This window comes from Alosa alosa, chromosome 1 (genome assembly GCF_017589495.1).
Source record: "Alosa alosa isolate M-15738 ecotype Scorff River chromosome 1, AALO_Geno_1.1, whole genome shotgun sequence".
Classification (NCBI taxonomy): Eukaryota; Metazoa; Chordata; class Actinopteri; order Clupeiformes; family Clupeidae; genus Alosa; species Alosa alosa.
This window is the reverse complement of record NC_063189.1, coordinates 17,216,569-17,234,068: the sequence shown is the minus strand read 5'-3', so window position 1 is coordinate 17,234,068 and position 17,500 is coordinate 17,216,569. Positions and strand designations below refer to the sequence as shown.

The 17,500-nt window shown below is 44.2% G+C and overlaps 1 protein-coding gene and 1 long non-coding RNA gene across 3 annotated transcripts in view; one reads left to right on the top strand and one right to left on the bottom strand.

Annotated features, from left to right (window-relative positions):
• Window positions 1-14,297, bottom strand: part of sorbs2a (sorbin and SH3 domain containing 2a) — an 82,855-nt gene extending 68,558 nt beyond the window's left edge. The window contains exons 1-2 of one of the 2 annotated variants that reach the window (XM_048262308.1): window positions 13,729-14,297; window positions 3,271-3,422 (exon numbers count right to left, since the gene is read on the bottom strand). The gene's annotated coding sequence lies outside the window, so the exon portion shown is untranslated. The remainder of the gene's footprint in view (window positions 1-3,270; window positions 3,423-13,728) is intronic. The other variant, XM_048262317.1, reaches the window with a different exon arrangement.
• LOC125306788 overlaps window positions 13,886-17,500 on the top strand; it is a 9,211-nt gene continuing 5,596 nt past the window's right edge. The window contains exon 1 of the long non-coding RNA XR_007195602.1: window positions 13,886-13,997. This is a non-coding gene — a long non-coding RNA (uncharacterized LOC125306788). The remainder of the gene's footprint in view (window positions 13,998-17,500) is intronic.

The following is a 17,500-nucleotide window of genomic DNA, read 5'->3' as shown; positions in this document are numbered from 1 at the left end:
CCCCCTTTTCCCCTTAGTTTCAGCCAAGAACTTACTGATTTCTTCAGCACCATAAATTATAATCATGCTCTCGTTAAAAGAGTATGAACCACTGCTCGAAGTGGAGTAACCATCGCTTTCTGTACCACTGGAATTCGATTGTGACTTCCGACTAGCCAGAATATGAGTCTGATACTGCTCCATTGGGACGTAATTATGGGGCGTGTTTCAACCGATACAGGGGCGGAACGCCTCTGAACTTAATTGGATAGACCTAACCAATCAGAGCAACGAAATAGCTTACCGTGAGGTGTAGGAAGAAAACACACAAACTATCCTTCTTCTCCACAAATGCCTTAACATTGTTTTCTGGTCTTTTGTAAAAGTTAGTGCCGTCAATAACTCCTAGCCTACAACACTCATTAGCGAAATCTAAAAGATACGTAGTAGGGTAGGCTGTTAGGAAAAAAACTGATAGCCTATATCCCCTCCGTTTTAAAAATAATTCTGTTGAGCACTGATATGCTACAAACATGTTAAACAGCTGGGAAAGGCTGTCGAAAATCCCTCGAACAGGTGGTCACTTACAAATGAACGAGGGAACATGTCGCAATGCAACAGCGCTGTTTTCCCTTGATGAAAGTGAAACCACGAGTTTTCCCACATCTCAACTTTGGCCAAAGTTTTCAGAAATAATCGTTTTCAGTGATAAAACCTCATTAAATAATATGCATTTTCCATATGGGGTCTTAAAAGCCATGTATCCTTCTAGCCACAGCGTTTTTGTTTCAAACATAAGCCTAATCTAAGCGTGCTCAGATGACGTGATAGACCAGGCGCTGATGCTCACCTGTCCATCATCATAAAGCCCGATTTGATTGGTCCGCCCGATCTAGGGCGAGCATACTTGCTCCACAATAGAGCAATGCCAGACCGAACTTCCCGACCTCAAAGTTGTGGGCGGGACTAAGTTCGGAATGGCACCCAGGCTAGTTTTACATGTTTCTTTACGTCTTTCTGACAACCGTCAAGACTATTCTTTCTTTTAGGCACTTTAAACACATGTGTTTCAACTTCCATCATACCACTCATATTAGACTGTCCCGTGTGGCCTGAAGCAAACCCAGCTAGGGAAGGTGTGGTAGGCTCACTCGCAACAGCGGGTGACCCCCAAAAGTCACTTTCAGGCACAGCAACATTTCCCGGTGGATCAGCCACGTCAGACACAGCCGACTCCATCGATACATCCAAACTGGTTTCAAACGCAAACGCTCCCACCTGTTCAGGCTCCGCGGCAGATACCACCGCCACAGACCTGGTCTGTTCAAGCTCGGCTGAGACAGACTCCTTCACCTCAGGCTCAGGCCCAGCCCTTTGGGTTACGGCCGCAGCAGACTCCTCTGCCACAGACCCGGTTCCCTCAGACTCATCTACGGCAGATGCCACCTCCACGGAAGAACCCGCCTCGACACCGCTTGTAGCAGGCACCTGCTCACCAACACCCTCCTCGTTATGCTCAGCCTTATGGGGACATACACCAATGCGATGACCTATCCTACCGCAACCAAAACACCTCATGACTGTATCCGATGTTACAAAAACTACATAGACACAGCCATCAATTTTAAATTTAAAAGTCAAATCAAGTTTATCACGTTTGTCTAGAACCATGTACACCTGTCTTCTGAAAGAGACAACATGTTTAAGCAGTGGTGATTTACACCCAAGGTATTTGCCTGATCGGGGAAACCAATTGTCCGTAGCGTGAAAGCTCACGACTCAGGAGTTCATTTTTTAGAAAAAGTGGCACATTAGAAATCAGTATTTTCTTCGATGGCAAACTAAGGGGGTGCACAGGGACGAGCTCGCCACCAAGCACAACGCCATGACGAAACAATTTGGTTTGCTTTTTCCACATTACTCAAAAAGAGAACAATGGCATTATTCATTCGAGAGGCCGACTTAATATCGTCATACCCCACTATCTCCCCAATAGCCAAACTGCAAACTTCAACACTGGCGTCAGAAACTACCTTGACTCCATGACGCCGTGTTAAGTTCTCAAACTCCATTGTTCTTGGAGACACCGCCACAACCAACTGAGAAGCTGCGTGTGGGCTCCGATAAATTTAGAGAAACCAATTGATCAGTAACGTTTTATCAACTAATAATCAACAAAAACCCACCACCAAAACACGTATAAAGACACAGAAAAGATAGAAATCGTAGAGAGCCACAGACAGCAACCATTCACGCTCACACTCACCACGCACTCACTCGCACATGCGCTCTGAGAGAGAGAGAGAGAGAGAGAGAGAGAGAGAGAGAGAGAGAGAGAGAGAGAGCACTGATCCAAACCACAGGAATCTTTAAATACAGCACTGCATTTGTCCCAGGGCTGGTAATAACTGCCCCCTTTAGGAATCAACCTGGGCAGCGGGGTGGGTAAAGGGGAAGGTGTGTTGCACAAGCATGTGTGTGTGTGTGTGTGTGTGTGTGTGTGTGTGTGTGTGTGTGTGTGTGTGTGTGTGTGTGAGAGAGAGAGAGAGAGAGGTAGAGAGAGAGAGAGAGAGTGTGTGTGTGTGTGTGTGTGTGAGTATCGGGGGTTGAGGGGTGAAAACAGTGAAACGGTTGGTTCTGTGACGCACATATCGTCCAAAGAACAGAGCTGAGAACAGCCTCTGCAGGCAGAGAAGCTATTTTTGAAGAGAGGTTTTGGGGAAGAAAGCTGATGTCTCTTTTTGCTATTTTTTTTTATTTGACATTGTTTTTGTCCTGCTCCAGATTTGAAAGGGGGCAAGAAAATGTACTTCTCTCCCTCTCCCTTGCTATTTACTGACCACTGCATCAATGCCATGCTTTAATTTCTGCACTTCTATATTCTGCACACACACACACACACACACACACACACACACACACACACACACACACACACTCACAATGAACCCACCACATTCTCAGTGTATCATTACTGAATGCTAAATGGGAGGTGATTTAGGATCACAGTGATGTAATCTCACTACTTCATCAATGGGAGGCAGTACAGCGTCCCATACAGAAACACTATTAACTACATACAGGGTGTTATGCTCTTAGCCATAGAACAGGGAGCAGTGCCAGAATGCTAACGTGGGTTTTATCATCACATAGCATGGCCGAAACGCACTTGGCAAAACTGCAAGAGAGTAAGAGAGGGGGAGAACAAGACAGAAAGAGATGGGCAGACCGACAGGTGAACCAACAGACAGGCAGACATATACCACTGGATGAGAAGATGATGAGTCTTACCTTCATAAAATCTGAAACTTGCAAAAGGTGTCTTTATTCCGGGGTGATATCAGCCAGAATGTCCACGCTCCCACCTCTCCAGGCTTTCTGCAGTCTTCTTCTCCAGATATATGTTGCTCTTCAGGACTGAGACCCAGATTGCAGTGCTGATCCTGGGAGGTAAACAGCAATGGGGGTAAGGAAGAGAGAGAGAGAGATAGAGAGAGAGAGAGAGAGCAATGATCAGATCTATTTTCAGATGCAGACATGTTGATCTGTGGAACTGGTGGAAAGTTACCACAGGGGGCTCCAGAGAGTGTGTGTGTGTGTGTGTGTGTGTGTGTGTGTGTGTGTGTGTGTGTGTGTGTGTTTGTGGTGAAAGACATAGAGAGAGAAATGTCCAGGTCAGTTGCTGGGTAAGAACTGGACAAGAGCACTGGAGTAATTAAACTTCAGGGTGGCTTCTATGAAGGACAAAGTATAATGTGTGTATCTCTCTCTGTCTCACTCTGTCTCTCTGTGTGTGTGTGTGTGTGAGAGAGAGAAAGAGAGGATTCGGCTCCTTATTATGTACCGCGTCCCTGTTCCATCGTGATCCTGTGGACCCTGTGGTTTGCCTGCATGCTTTTCAAAAGGAGACATGTATAGGCTGTCTGCTACTGCAGCGTTATGCAAGTGGTGACCCTCTGCTGACGACAGCTTTCTCATCCATCAGAGGGGTTGCTTTTGGCTTTCAGACATGTGAGGCCAGCCCCACAATTGTACACACACACACACACACACACACACACACAGCATACATACACATTCACACCAATGCCAGGAGTTGGCAGGCATAAAGTATAGATAAATTAAGTGTCGCACTAAGAGATAAATAATCAGGCAGCTGAAGCGCTACTGGGCACACACAACACACACACACACTCTCTCTCTCTCTCACAGACACACAAACTTATACAGCCTGGTGACATAGTCCCTAGTCATTCTAAGGGCAGTGATGTAAGTGGCTGTGCTTGCACATGGGGGTCAGTTGAAGGCCATCAACAGACAGACATTATATAGACAGATATGGACAGACATTATACCTTTGGATCATGACACACACACACACATAAATACAATATAATATAATAATATAAATACATATACACCATTGCTAACACTAGCTCACAGACATGAACAAACACAGACACAGACACACATACAGAGAGAGAGAGAGAGAGACAGAGAGAGAGCAAGAGAGAGAGAGAGACAGAGAGAGAGAGAGCAAGAAAGAGAGAAAGGATCCCAGCACCTGCCGATTGGCAGCGGGATGTCTCCTCACTACACAGTGTGAGAGAAGGCATTATATAATTGCAATCCCACCCCACAGATTATGTCTGTTACACCATCTCTCTTTTTTGTCCGTTCATGTGTGTTATCCTTTTTTATTTTTTATATATATATATATATATATATATATATATATATATATATATATATATATATACTGTATGTATTCACAAATTTTGTTTTATGACTAGAGTCTTGATGAGTTCTAGATACTGTATGCTGTGGCAACACTTTCTTCACGAATTGTCATGCCAATAAAGCGTTTTGAATTTGAATTTGACAGAGAGAGAGAGAGAGCAAGAAAGAGGGAGAGAGCAAGAGAGAGAGAGAGAGAGAGAGAGAGATAGAGAGACATAAATCCAGTCCTGGCATCTGCAGCAGTTATTCTGCACAGATATCATGTAGCCAGCACCACTTAACTCTTACCTCTCTCCAGCTGCTGTTAATTGGAGAAAAGGCTGTTCATGGGAAACTGATAACTCCACTCAGTGGTATGCTTTCATATAGCGGTCCTCATTAGCACACACATTAGACAGCTAGTGCTGCTTCCCGTCTGCCTGCCAGGGACGGAACGCATACCCACTGTGGTTGCCAGGTTTAAGGAGCATAATGCACAGACATGGTGTTTGCCATACTTACTGTATAGATAAGAAATGTTTCTTAGGTCGGCATCACTGGCTTTCACCAAACACAGCTCAGTATGTCTTATTATGGGATTGCTTATGTTTTTTGACGGTCCTTAAATCCACCAAAGTGGAAAATAAAACTGACAGTCATATTTCTCTAGTGATTGCAGACTGTAATACTATTGTTGTAATATTATTGGGAATATTTACTCGAAAACAAACAATCACTAAGTGGGAAAATTGGATTGTTTGTTTAGTTCAGTTTATTTTCTAAATAAACTAAACTGGATTAAATCAAATGAAACTGCTCATCCAGTCCAGAGCAGACTGTTCAGCAAAATGTCCGAATGCTCCACAATTAATTCAGCCCTTCATCAATTCAGTGTGTCATGCATCTCAGCTCACAAATGTCAAGCTCTGATCTCAGTCGGAGTAAAAGGGTGAGTCAGCTGAAGCTGCAGCTACATACTGTACACGCACAGTAAACACCCGTAAATGGTCCTGGACACACTATTCTGTTGTAATAACCACCACTCATAATGTACATTTAGTGTAAACACTAAACACTAATAGTGATACATGTACCTTGGTGTTATGTTGTGTCCACAGTTATCCGGTCTACTGAGAATATATTATGTCTAAAGTGTAATATATTTTATGGAGACCTTTTAATGATTTTCCTTTGAGGACAAGCAAGAAATATGTTTTTTTCTAAGAATGTCGGCTAACCATGGTCATCAGGATTATGTAACCCTGGCTGTGCATGCCATGCTATTAATAGATGTGGGTTCATAGGTCTTATCAGAGCATGCATACATGAAAGCAACAGACCTGAGACATACAAGCTCAGCATCTCAGGCATAGTTCATGAATTGTCTTTAAAGCAGTTCTGTAATCCAGTGCATAAAATGAGTTGATCAGCAGATGATTGTTTGCACCCCCATTCATGACCACCAAGAGCTTGTTTTAATTTCTCTTTTTAAAATTCCTGAATTGTTAACTCTAGCTATCAATCTCTCTATCTCTCTCTCACTAACCCTCTCTCACTCTTCTCACCTCTCTCACTCCCTCTCTCCTTTTCAGCAACAGGTCCACACTGCATCAGGGAGGACTTCACCTGCAGAGGACACATGCTGCAGATGGCCCTCACTTTGGCCCTCCCAGGAGTCCAGTACTACGCCAAGACAGCAGGTATGAGTTTGCAGTACACACACACACACACACACACACACATACCCAGCCAGCAGCCATCCAAAAAAAGCCTGTCTCTGAGCCCGGACAGCTTTGGAGATGCCAGCCTGTCCACAACACCAATCAGCCTGCGATGGCCCACACCCCTTGAGGACCTGGCTGTGATGGCTTTGGCCAATCCAAAACAGCATTGTGTGACTGCAGGCACAGACCCCTTCATGTGCCGGGGATGACTGCAGTATCACAACCAGCTGTGAACTGATGCACTGAATGCTAATGACGTAACCTTGGGAAATACAATACGGCCAAGGAGAGCAGGTGTGTGTGACAGAGAGACTGTTAGCATTCTAGGAACACTCTTACGGTACATCAAAACACACAATCTAGCAGAGTCAATCTCAGATGTCTGGAGTGTCTCATGGCTTCTCATTTTATTTTTCCAGATAAAAAAAGAGCGCTTCATGGCTGAACTCAAAAACCAAGGTGGTCGTCAGAAGACATCTACAGTAGAAAGGTTCTATAGTCATCCACATGGATGAGTTGTAGAACGCTGCCAGTCAGTCCCTATGTGAGGATCCAGAGGAAGGCAGGGGGTGGTGTCACACGATCCATGTTAATGGCAGCACATATAGCCATGGGGGTCTGCTGTGTCCATCAGGTGTGTCTGGAGCAGGTATTAATGTGGATGAGTGGGGCTTTCCGTACATGGAAAAACAATTAACCAAAAAAGGAGTGGGGGCAGCACAGGCATTCTCTCATTAGGTCCAATGTGGCTATTTTTACACACACACACACACTAATCTAACTGTGTGACCTATGGGCCACATCATGCTGGACTGGTGGCGTCGACATCACCTCAGCGGAGTGGTTTCAGCACCCAATTCATTATCAGCTCCAATAGCAGCTAGCTGTTCCCCCTGCTAAGTAAGTGGCAGGCTATTAAAAGCAGCGCCCATCTGTAAACACACATTACACAGGGTCACGTACCTGCTGCTGATTTGAGAGTACCGTTCAAGCCAACCTCCAAAATAAAGTCACACACACACACACACACACAGACGAGATGAGAGTGAATCACCATGCCCATAACTTGCTTTCTGTTTTAATTTGACATGCCACACTGTTTGTTTGTCGCTGAGCATGCTCCTAGTCCTCTGGATGTCTCAGTAAGGAGTGTGCAGCAAGCAGGATGCTTTTTATGTGGAGCTAATAAATGCTAAGATCCACGTGCGAAGAGCAGCTGTCCATCCTTACGGGTGCTTGCCAAGTAGCTGGCAATGGAACTAAAAATCCGATTTTTATCTCAAGTCTTATCAGACAATTTCATCAAGCACGTTTCACTACACTAATGTGGAGGAGGAGGATATTTCAGAGCAATATTTCATAAGCTAACGCATGCTCCAATGACTCCAGCCAAACTAATTTTCAGAGAAGATAAATATTGCCATAAACAATCACAGAGGGACCTCATTAGTCCCATCCTTATTACTGGCGGAGAATGAGGAGAGAAATTAAACCACATATAAACATGGCTGCTTCTGTCGACACACCACTAAGCCAAAGGCCAAACGCATCCACCAAGAGTGGTTAATATCCTCCACACACCCTCTGCCCCACACAGATGAGCCTGCTGCCTCCACCACTACCTTAACCCTTAAAAGGTGTAGGTTTTTGAACGTTCTAAGTTCCGCAACAATTGAAGGTTCTAAAATTCTATGTTGAATTCAATGAACCCAGATATTCTTTAGAACGTTCATTTCTCAACATTCCCGTACTCCTTTAAGGGTTAATAAGGAGGAGACTGGAGGATAAGCACTTATGTCCTCTTTGTCTCCATGTCTCTGATTGTCTTTTTATGTCCCTGTTGCTTTCTCTTCTTCTGCCCTCCATTCTCTGTTCACTTGTTCTCCATTTGGCATCTCTTTATCTCTCTCCCCCACTCTCTCTCTCTCTCTGGTAACACAAGCCCAACTGTTGGAGGCTGCTGGCTTACACCATGTCAGCCCCTGGATTTGCACATGTTCCCAGGGTGCAGGGGTGTGGAAGGCTGCTGCTTTCTTTAGCATGGCACCTATTTCAACAAATGTGTGAGGGGTGGGGTGTCTGTGTGTGTGCTTGTGTGCATGTGGTGCGTGCGTCTGCATGGGTGCATGTCGATATCTGACACAATCAATGAAAAAAAACCTCAAAGCAAGTAGTCTGACAGACTAACTTCCATACTTAAACCAGTGAGTGAAAGTTGGTGGGAGATTAATTGAGTTTGGTTCCGCTTCCTCTGGCTTTGGTGGGTTTGTTCTCACCCGGCTAAGGTCTGAGTACCCAATCCCCATGGATATGGTTAGCAATTACCAATCAATTCATGCCCAACATTCCAACAAAACCATACCAGACATGTAAAGAATACATTTCCATACAGATCCAGTCAAAGCTCAACTTCAGAAAGACTAATATAGCCTTTCTATGGTTCTGGCTTTTGACCAAATGTGGGGTTGCAGTGGATCTGTTCATTTTAGATGTAAAGACATTTAGGTCTAAGACCTCTAACCAAAGTAGCTAGAATGGAAACAGACACCCTTACAAATGTGGGGTTGCAGTGGATCTGTTCATTTTAGATGTAAAGACATTTAGGTCTAAGACCTCTAACCAAAGTAGCTAGAATGGAAACAGACACCCTTACAAATGTGGGGTTGCAGTGGATCTGTTCATTTTAGATGTAAAGACATTTAGGTCTAAGACCTCTAACCAAAGTAGCTAGAATGGAAACAGACACCCTTACAAAGAGGGACGAGTCTTGTAAGCCCCTACTCACCACCGGACCGCATGGTCTGACAGAGCCCAGCGAGGTTGTAGACTCAAGGCATTTGGTAGTCTGCTCTAAATGCCTGATTCGGTTCACATCTCTGTATTCCGTACACAACACCCCATCAAAATGAGGTCACAGATGTTTCTTGCCTGTTAAATCAACACCTGATTTCTGCACCTCTATTTAATTATCTTACTCTCTCTCACTGCCACTTCCTCTCCCTCTCTTTCTCTCGCTTCCTCTCTGAACCTGATGGGATGAGAGTACCCAGACTGCCTCCTCCCTCACGCCTGTCTGAGGACGACTAGACTGGAGCAGCGTCTCCACCCACCTGCCTCACTGGGTGCCTGGCCTCCACCTCCGCTCCTCTGTAGCGAGCCAACACAGAGCCTCTGCCAAGCTATGCCGCCGCCTCTGCCTACTGATGCAAGAGCAGACTGAGATGTTCTCTTCTCTTATCGTTCATTCTGTGAATCTACCACAGAGCTGAACTTTATCCTCGCACTTAATAGGTGTGGAAGCAGAGGGAATTAGACTTTCTTGCCTTTGTATTCTACCTCAATGCTGCTAATAAAAGGCACTGACATTTATATTGACAGGATAAACCAGGAATACTGACATGACTGATAGAATGCTATATTTTGCAGTGGTGCTGTGATCCAGTCAAAAGGGCGGTTGTGTGCACAATGTTGCATTTCAGATGTTAGGCCACTTCTTATTAAACTCTGGAATCTGTGCACATTGAATACTATCATTAATACCACAGTGACACAAACCCATCTGTTTAACCGATGACATTTTAACCTTGCTACTGTCTGAAAAAGCAAACATGACTAAAAGCTATGCGAGGAAAGACAGGAATGAGTGTTCTTCCAAAGAAGGGCATAGAGGCAATGTAGGATGGAATGCAGGGAGCGCTCAGTAACCTCTTCTCAGTCCTCTTATCACGTCCACCACTGACTCAAACACACAGTCCCTTCTCCCAAACTCCCTCTGCTGTGACACAAGTGACCCTTCTCCCAAACACCCTTTGCTGTGACACAAGTTCTCTTGCCGTGCTGAAAGAATAACACAGGAACCACAAAACAGAGAGAGAAAGAGAGAGAAAAAGAGAGAGAGAGAGAGAGAGAGAGAAAGAGAGAAACAAGGACTTACACAGGATGCACTTTCCCTAAATGTCCACTAATCTTCTCGAAGGAGCACTATAACTGGCAGGTAGCAGGTGCAAGCAAACATGTCTGAAGGTTTAAGTGCATCCCTCAACCATCACTCAAGCACATGCACCACCCTCTCCAGTGCACACAGCAGTGACAAACTGCCCAAGCCGCTCTCTAGCTCTCTGCAGGTGTCCACAACAGCTGCAACTAATGATTAATACTGTATATCATACTTATTTTATTAAACTGGTGATTATTTTATCAATTAATCGATTACCGGTAGCTGATCACTCTTTCCCAAAGCCCAAGATTATGTGCTTTGTTGGCTTGTTTTGTCACACACCAAATGTTGAGTACTGTAACAGAGTAAAGATGAAAATATTCAAGTTTAAGAAGCTGCCCTCAGAGGTATTTTGAGGTATTTTCATTAAAAAATGATACAAATTGATTAACGAATTACCAAAATAGTTGGTGTATAGCGATTAATTTAGTAGTTCACAACTAATCGACTAATTGTTGCAGCCCTAATGCTCACGCACGAATGAGCACACACACACAAACACACACACACACACACACACACACACACAATTTCCACTCACACAGGTGGCACATTCATAAGCCGTGCTTTAAATTCCCAGGAAGTGTCAGGTCACACCTTTTACTCTGTTCCTCATTACCTCATTCTTTAATCTGTGTGTGTATGTGACAGGGAAATAATGAATAATGTGTATCGCGTGTGATTATGTACTGTAGGCGTCGGTGTGTGTGTGTGTGTGCATGTCGTGTCTGTGTGTGAATGAGAGAGAGAGAAAGAGAGAAACAAGGACTTACACAGGATGCACTTTCCCTAAATGTCCACTAATCTTCTCGAAGGAGCACTATAACTGGCAGGTAGCAGGTGCAAGCAAACATGTCTGAAGGTTTAAGTGCATCCCTCAACCATCACTCAAGCACACATGCACCACCCTCTCCAGTGCACACAGCAGTGACAAACTGCCCAAGCCGCTCTCTAGCTCTCTGCAGGTGTCCACAACAGCTGCAACTAATGATTAATACTGTATATCATACTTATTTTATTAAACTGGTGATTATTTTATCAATTAATCGATTACGGTAGCTGATCACTCTTTCCCAAAGCCCAAGATTATGTGCTTTGTTGGCTTGTTTTGTCACACACCAAATGTTGAGTACTGTAACAGAGTAAAGATGAAAATATTCAAGTTTAAGAAGCTGCCCTCAGAGGTATTTTGAGGTATTTTCATTAAAAAATGATACAAATTGATTAACGAATTACCAAAATAGTTGGTGTATAGCGATTAATTTAGTAGTTCACAACTAATCGACTAATTGTTGCAGCCCTAATGCTCACGCACGAATGAGCACACACACACAAACACACACACACACACACACACACACACACACACAATTTCCACTCACACAGGTGGCACATTCATAAGCCGTGCTTTAAATTCCCAGGAAGTGTCAGGTCACACCTTTTACTCTGTTCCTCATTACCTCATTCTTTAATCTGTGTGTGTATGTGACAGGGAAATAATGAATAATGTGTATCGCGTGTGATTATGTACTGTAGGCGTCGGTGTGTGTGTGTGTGTGCATGTCGTGTCTGTGTGTGAATGAGAGAGAGAGAAAAGAGAGAGTGTGTGTGACAGAAGTATTGCATTCCGGCATTCTCTGTTGGGATTTCACCATAGGACACATTGGTGTCCAACTCCATCCCTGACCAATGAGTAAGAGTGACACTTCCAGAAGAGGGAGAGAGATTTTAAACGGAACCACAGATTACACACAGATTAAATGTTGCCTCTGTATGAATCATACAAGGGATTCCTTTTTACTTCCTGTTCACCATGTAGCTTAAGTTTGCATGCATGAGCTAAGGATGCAAATGTCTACTGCCACCACTAGAAGTGGACTAGTGATGGAGGCCTAGCCTAAACCAATACCATCATTTGTCACTGTTTTGAGATCCCTCGCTTTATTAAATGAGAAGGCTAGGGCATACCCAATTAAAGCTTTGCCCTTCACTTCCGTAGGCTACCTTTAATGCTTTTGCCAGTGAAAGAACATGAGCGGACGAAGTGCAAGTGATTTCTCTATGCTTTACATCAGCACAGTAGCCTAACATGTCTTAACAGTGCTGTGGGCTTACGTCAAAATAGCATCTTCAGTCTGTTTCAGTTAGTTGCTTTAGAGAATAAATCATTGGAGGCTGACTACTAACATAAGAAGGTTAGTTCATAGAGTTTAACAAATATTTGTAAGAGGATTTGTTTTGACATTTCATAAGTTAGGAAGTCATAGAACACAATTCTTACTGTCAAAAAATGATAGGCATAAAACCCCACATAAATCAAACTAGCCAAGCAATGTGCAGATGAAGTGTAAAAAAACTAACACATCTAAATTGATCAACCCAGTTGGATACCGTAGTAAGACACACCCTTTTTAAATTCACTTAACATCTGAGACAACTTGAATGCAAACAAGTTGAACGCATCAGTCATTCTGAGCACTATCGGTCTTTGTTCAGATTGAATTGCAATTCCTTACCGGGAACCTCTAGGTAGCCTACCGCAGGACACGAGTAACTCGTGAAGACTAGACTACATCGTGACAGCATATGAAGAGCTTCAGTTACAGCCAATAGACAACAATATAGCCTAATTGTGGGATGCATCGGGCTGTAATAATGTGTTAGGCTACTGTGCAGAACAAGGGCTGAAATGAAAATGCCTATAGGACCTCATGAGTCCGTAGCCTAATTACATGACACTGCATTGGTTAAGCAACTTTTCAAAATCTTGGCAAACTGGTTTACGACTAGCGGCTCTCGGAGGGTCGCTTGTTCTGGAAGGTCACGCTGGACTAGGTTAGGATAATCCCTCTCAGTCATTGCATAAACACCACGAAATCCACGACATTTCATCACATCAATTGTATGAACGTATTAAGTTTAGGCTCAAATAAACTGAATCGGAATTGACCGCTAACAGAATAATAATAATGTTCAGTAGACTACGGACAGTATCCTAAAGCAGATTGGCTTTCCACTCAACAAGCCTCGATGTCATCAATGAACAGAATGTAAAGGCATAAGTAGGCTACCCTACTGCAACACCGTTCAAATGTTCTGTAACGTATCCTAATCAGTCGGCTCGAAATTCGACAGCCATTCTTCAAGGGGCCGCAGTTGTATGAGATTCTCCGTGACAGTGTTAAGCGTTTGAGATAGGCTACACATGTGGCAATTGAATGGTATTGGCTGTGCGCTACTGTAGCCCGTGTCCTCCTTTCTGTTACAGTAGCCTATAGCACATCCCGCGGTGATAACGCCCGTGCTTACCTAGGAGAGCGAGTCATCCGAAATAAATGCCCTGGTTGTGAATCGTTTCAGTCCACCCCGCTGTTTCTGAGAGAGGGAGACTGAAATTAAAGTCCATCCGAAGAATGCAGAGGGGAGAAAGTGGCGCTCACTGCGAACACCGAATCGCGAATGAAACCGCACCTGCCTCTTCCTTCCTCTGCTGCGAAGCTGGTCCAAATTAAGCAGCGGAAAAAAACGCGTGTGGACGGTGCCAGAGCGAGAGCACGGCAACACCCCCTTCCTCTCGGGTCAGTTACTCTCGCTTAGAGCTCGGGAACAACTGAGATAGCATTGCAGTAAAACTGTCTCTTTCCACATGACACAACGCCGTCCCTCGGTTACGCTTGTCGGAGGAGGAGATGAGGGATGGCATTCCTTCTGCATGCTCGATACAGCGCCCCGCCGCGTAGCTGGCACGAGTTGGTCGACAAAATCGATGGTGTATGGGCACTCGCCTTATCAGAAACCACTGAAGGTCCTAGCAGTTGTTTCCCTGCAAAGAATTGACAGATTTTATCCTGCGTGGAAGTGTGCATCTATGTGCAAAATGGCTTCCAGTCGCAATAGCTTTGGACTACTGGTTTCACGTCGGTGTCTCGTTGTCATAGCAACCTGCAAGTTTCTCCTAGGTGCTCCCGAGATAGTGTGGTGGTCAGTGTAACACAGGTCATTTAGCCTACAGCTGGGCAACAAGGAAGCTCATGTCTGTGAATATAGAGGACTTGCATTTGACATGTTCAACATAAAGTTAAAGCTGATTAATATGGCCATGCTACCTCATGCCCAGGGTTCTAGATAATCGATTGGCCTATTGGTCACAGGTCCACAACAGTCTAGGCCACCAATGAATTGCAACTCTCCATTCTTGTGCAAATGTATTGTTTACTCTCTTTGCCACTTTTTCATCTGTGATGTTATATTACAATATTTCAACCCACATGTACACACACACACACACACACATCTGTTGCATTATTTAGAGGTTGTGTGATGGGTGTCTATGACCCACATAGTAGCCGAGGCTAAGGGTCCCTAAGGCATTTTGCCTGCAAAGCAAAGGGATTCTCCTCCAAGTGAGAGAGCATGTCTACACCTTGTCTGAACGCTAAGCCTACCAGGTCAGTGGTAGTGCAAATATGCATGTTTATCTGCCGTTAGTGTAGATATGTGTTGACTATTGTAATGACATATTGGGGGGATTCAAATATATATGAATCATAATGGAGACCGGTAATTTAAGTGTTTGAGTTGGGTTTTAAGGATGGTTGTGTCTTGCCTGTGATCGGTGATCCAGTGTCAACGGCAGCATCCTTGTGTTGATTTCATGGTTGCTAAGCTGCATAGCTACCTGGCGAGTGAAAACAATTGTCTCAGGAGATGCCCCGAGTGCTCACTGCATGAGTTCTGCATTTCTCAGTCCAAGCTGAAAAGAGAAGTGACGAAGGGTTAAGCTGTAAGATCACATGCACTCAGTATAGACGCCAGACTGTAGAAAACCACCATTGCCAGACACAGACCTTTAAGGTGCGGTATGGAGATAATGTTCAATCATGGCAAAGAACATAAAGTGATGAGCCATGACTGAACTGGGCACCCACAAAATTACAATGTCAAGACTTAAAAGACCATTACATCTTCACTGTTAAGCCATTGGAATTGCTTCACAGCATAGCATTACTGTACATGGAGAATTACGTGGAGAATTATGATAGGCTATTACATTTTTCAGACTCTGTCAAGCTATTGGAACTTCTTCAGCTTCTTCAAGACTGCAAAAACACAATTTGGATTAAACAAAACCGGTAAACTATGAGTTTTATGAGTATATTTATGTGAGTTTGAAAAATTGAGTTTATTGACAATGAATGCTGTACTGTAGCAATGGTGTAAACACCATCTATTTACCTCTCCAAAGTGTGTGTGTGTGTGTGTTTGATTTCAGTCTTAAAACCTTCTTTAGGGGTCAAAGTCAGAAAGAGCAAATATGTTGATGTATGAGAGGTGGGGACATGGGCAGGGTATGCCCTCGTTCTCTCTATTTCTCTCATACCCCCCCCTCTCTCTCTATCTCATGAATTCTTAAAATGTTTTCCACCCACTCAACATTATGAACAGTCTGATGAGCACACATGCATGAAGTGATACATGCCATGAACTTCAGGAAATACCACAGCCTTTAAGTATCGCAACAACACTACTCCAAAGCCTTTTCATCAGGGTTCGGCTAAGCACATCCCAACAGTGGTCTTGGTGACTGGCCATTTCGAGATGGATGCTTTTCCCTACAGTATCAGGCCTCTTCATCTCTGACATCAGTGACACCTCACTCTTGATGGCACATCAAAGATGACTAAATATAACCCGTTTTGATAGCTGACCTTTTCGAGGGGTGGAGTGGGGGTGCTCTGTTTTGTCTCTGCAGGCAACCAGCCTCACCCTTGGAAAAGCCTCCACATGTGTTTCAGAGGGCCCTTTTTAGAGTCCTTATCCTCCACTTGGGATCTTGGAGGCCCCAGGGTCCTCTACATGAATGACATGGGGACATTTATATCTGGATGCCTAGTTGATTCACTTAGTGGACAGACAGTTGGAGTGTTATATTAAGGCTTGACCAGAGGAAGTCCTACTGAATTGAGACTTGAATGGAAGCTGCCGTTAGATCATTCAGCAGCAAAGCTGTAGACTGGAAGCTGTCTGACTTATAGCATGTGCAAAACTGGACTAACTGGTAAAATATTCATCTGAGTTACCATGTGTGCCATCCATTAGTTAATCACATGGTGCTAAGTACACTTGTTAAGCCCTCACCTTTGTAGCAGTTGAGAAATGTTCTGGAATGATTGACAAAGGGACACTGAATGGAAATGCTGAAACTAAAAACTAGGGACAAAGCTGACATGGTGTCTCTATAAGGCTACCCTGAAACATTTGATGTATGCTACTTTTGAGCTTTTGATCACGGATAGGTTCAGAGGGGCTGAACTCTCCCATTCAGAGGTGTCTAAGAGCATAAATCCTTGTGTATATCTAGGGTACTGGAAGGGGTGAGGTCTTCTGGAGAGGTCCATGTCGGGATTTGCTACAGTACATGGGCCAATCTTGCTACCGTAGCGACAGGCGAAAGGATGAGGTCATGCACATGTCTGTCATTATCTCACGCATGGCACTCTCCTAAAAATACTGTCGCCCAGCTGCAGAGCATGCAGCCTCAAACGGACCGCCACCCTGCTTGTCATACACGCATACACACACTCTCTCTCTCTCACACACACACACACACACATGCACACACACTCCTCTTGTACACAGACACTCTCCTTGCCTCTCTCTTTCTCACACACATACACAGCTTATGTTCGTGTATTCAATCATACACACTTTAAGCCTGTAAACAAACACACAAACACACACACACACTACATACCTCTGAGTGCCCCTTATCTGTGGCTACCAACTCATATATATGCTTCTTGGCTTCCAAAATGATCTGCATTCCTTAGCTCCTAGTATCATGTGTTTTTTTTTATCTTCATCTGGTCAGCTGTAAAGGGCATAGATGGGTGTCTGAGGGTATTAGGTGTAAGACCACAGTGTGTCAGAGAAAACAAACATACCCATGAAGTGGTGCCAGCTTCATTTCATACGGAAAAAAACAGCTTCTTTTTGAGGAGAAGCTTTTGTTTTGTTGTTAGAGTTGGCCACAGGACAGAGACGTCATGCCACAGCACTGACCCAGGGACCGATTTGGGAG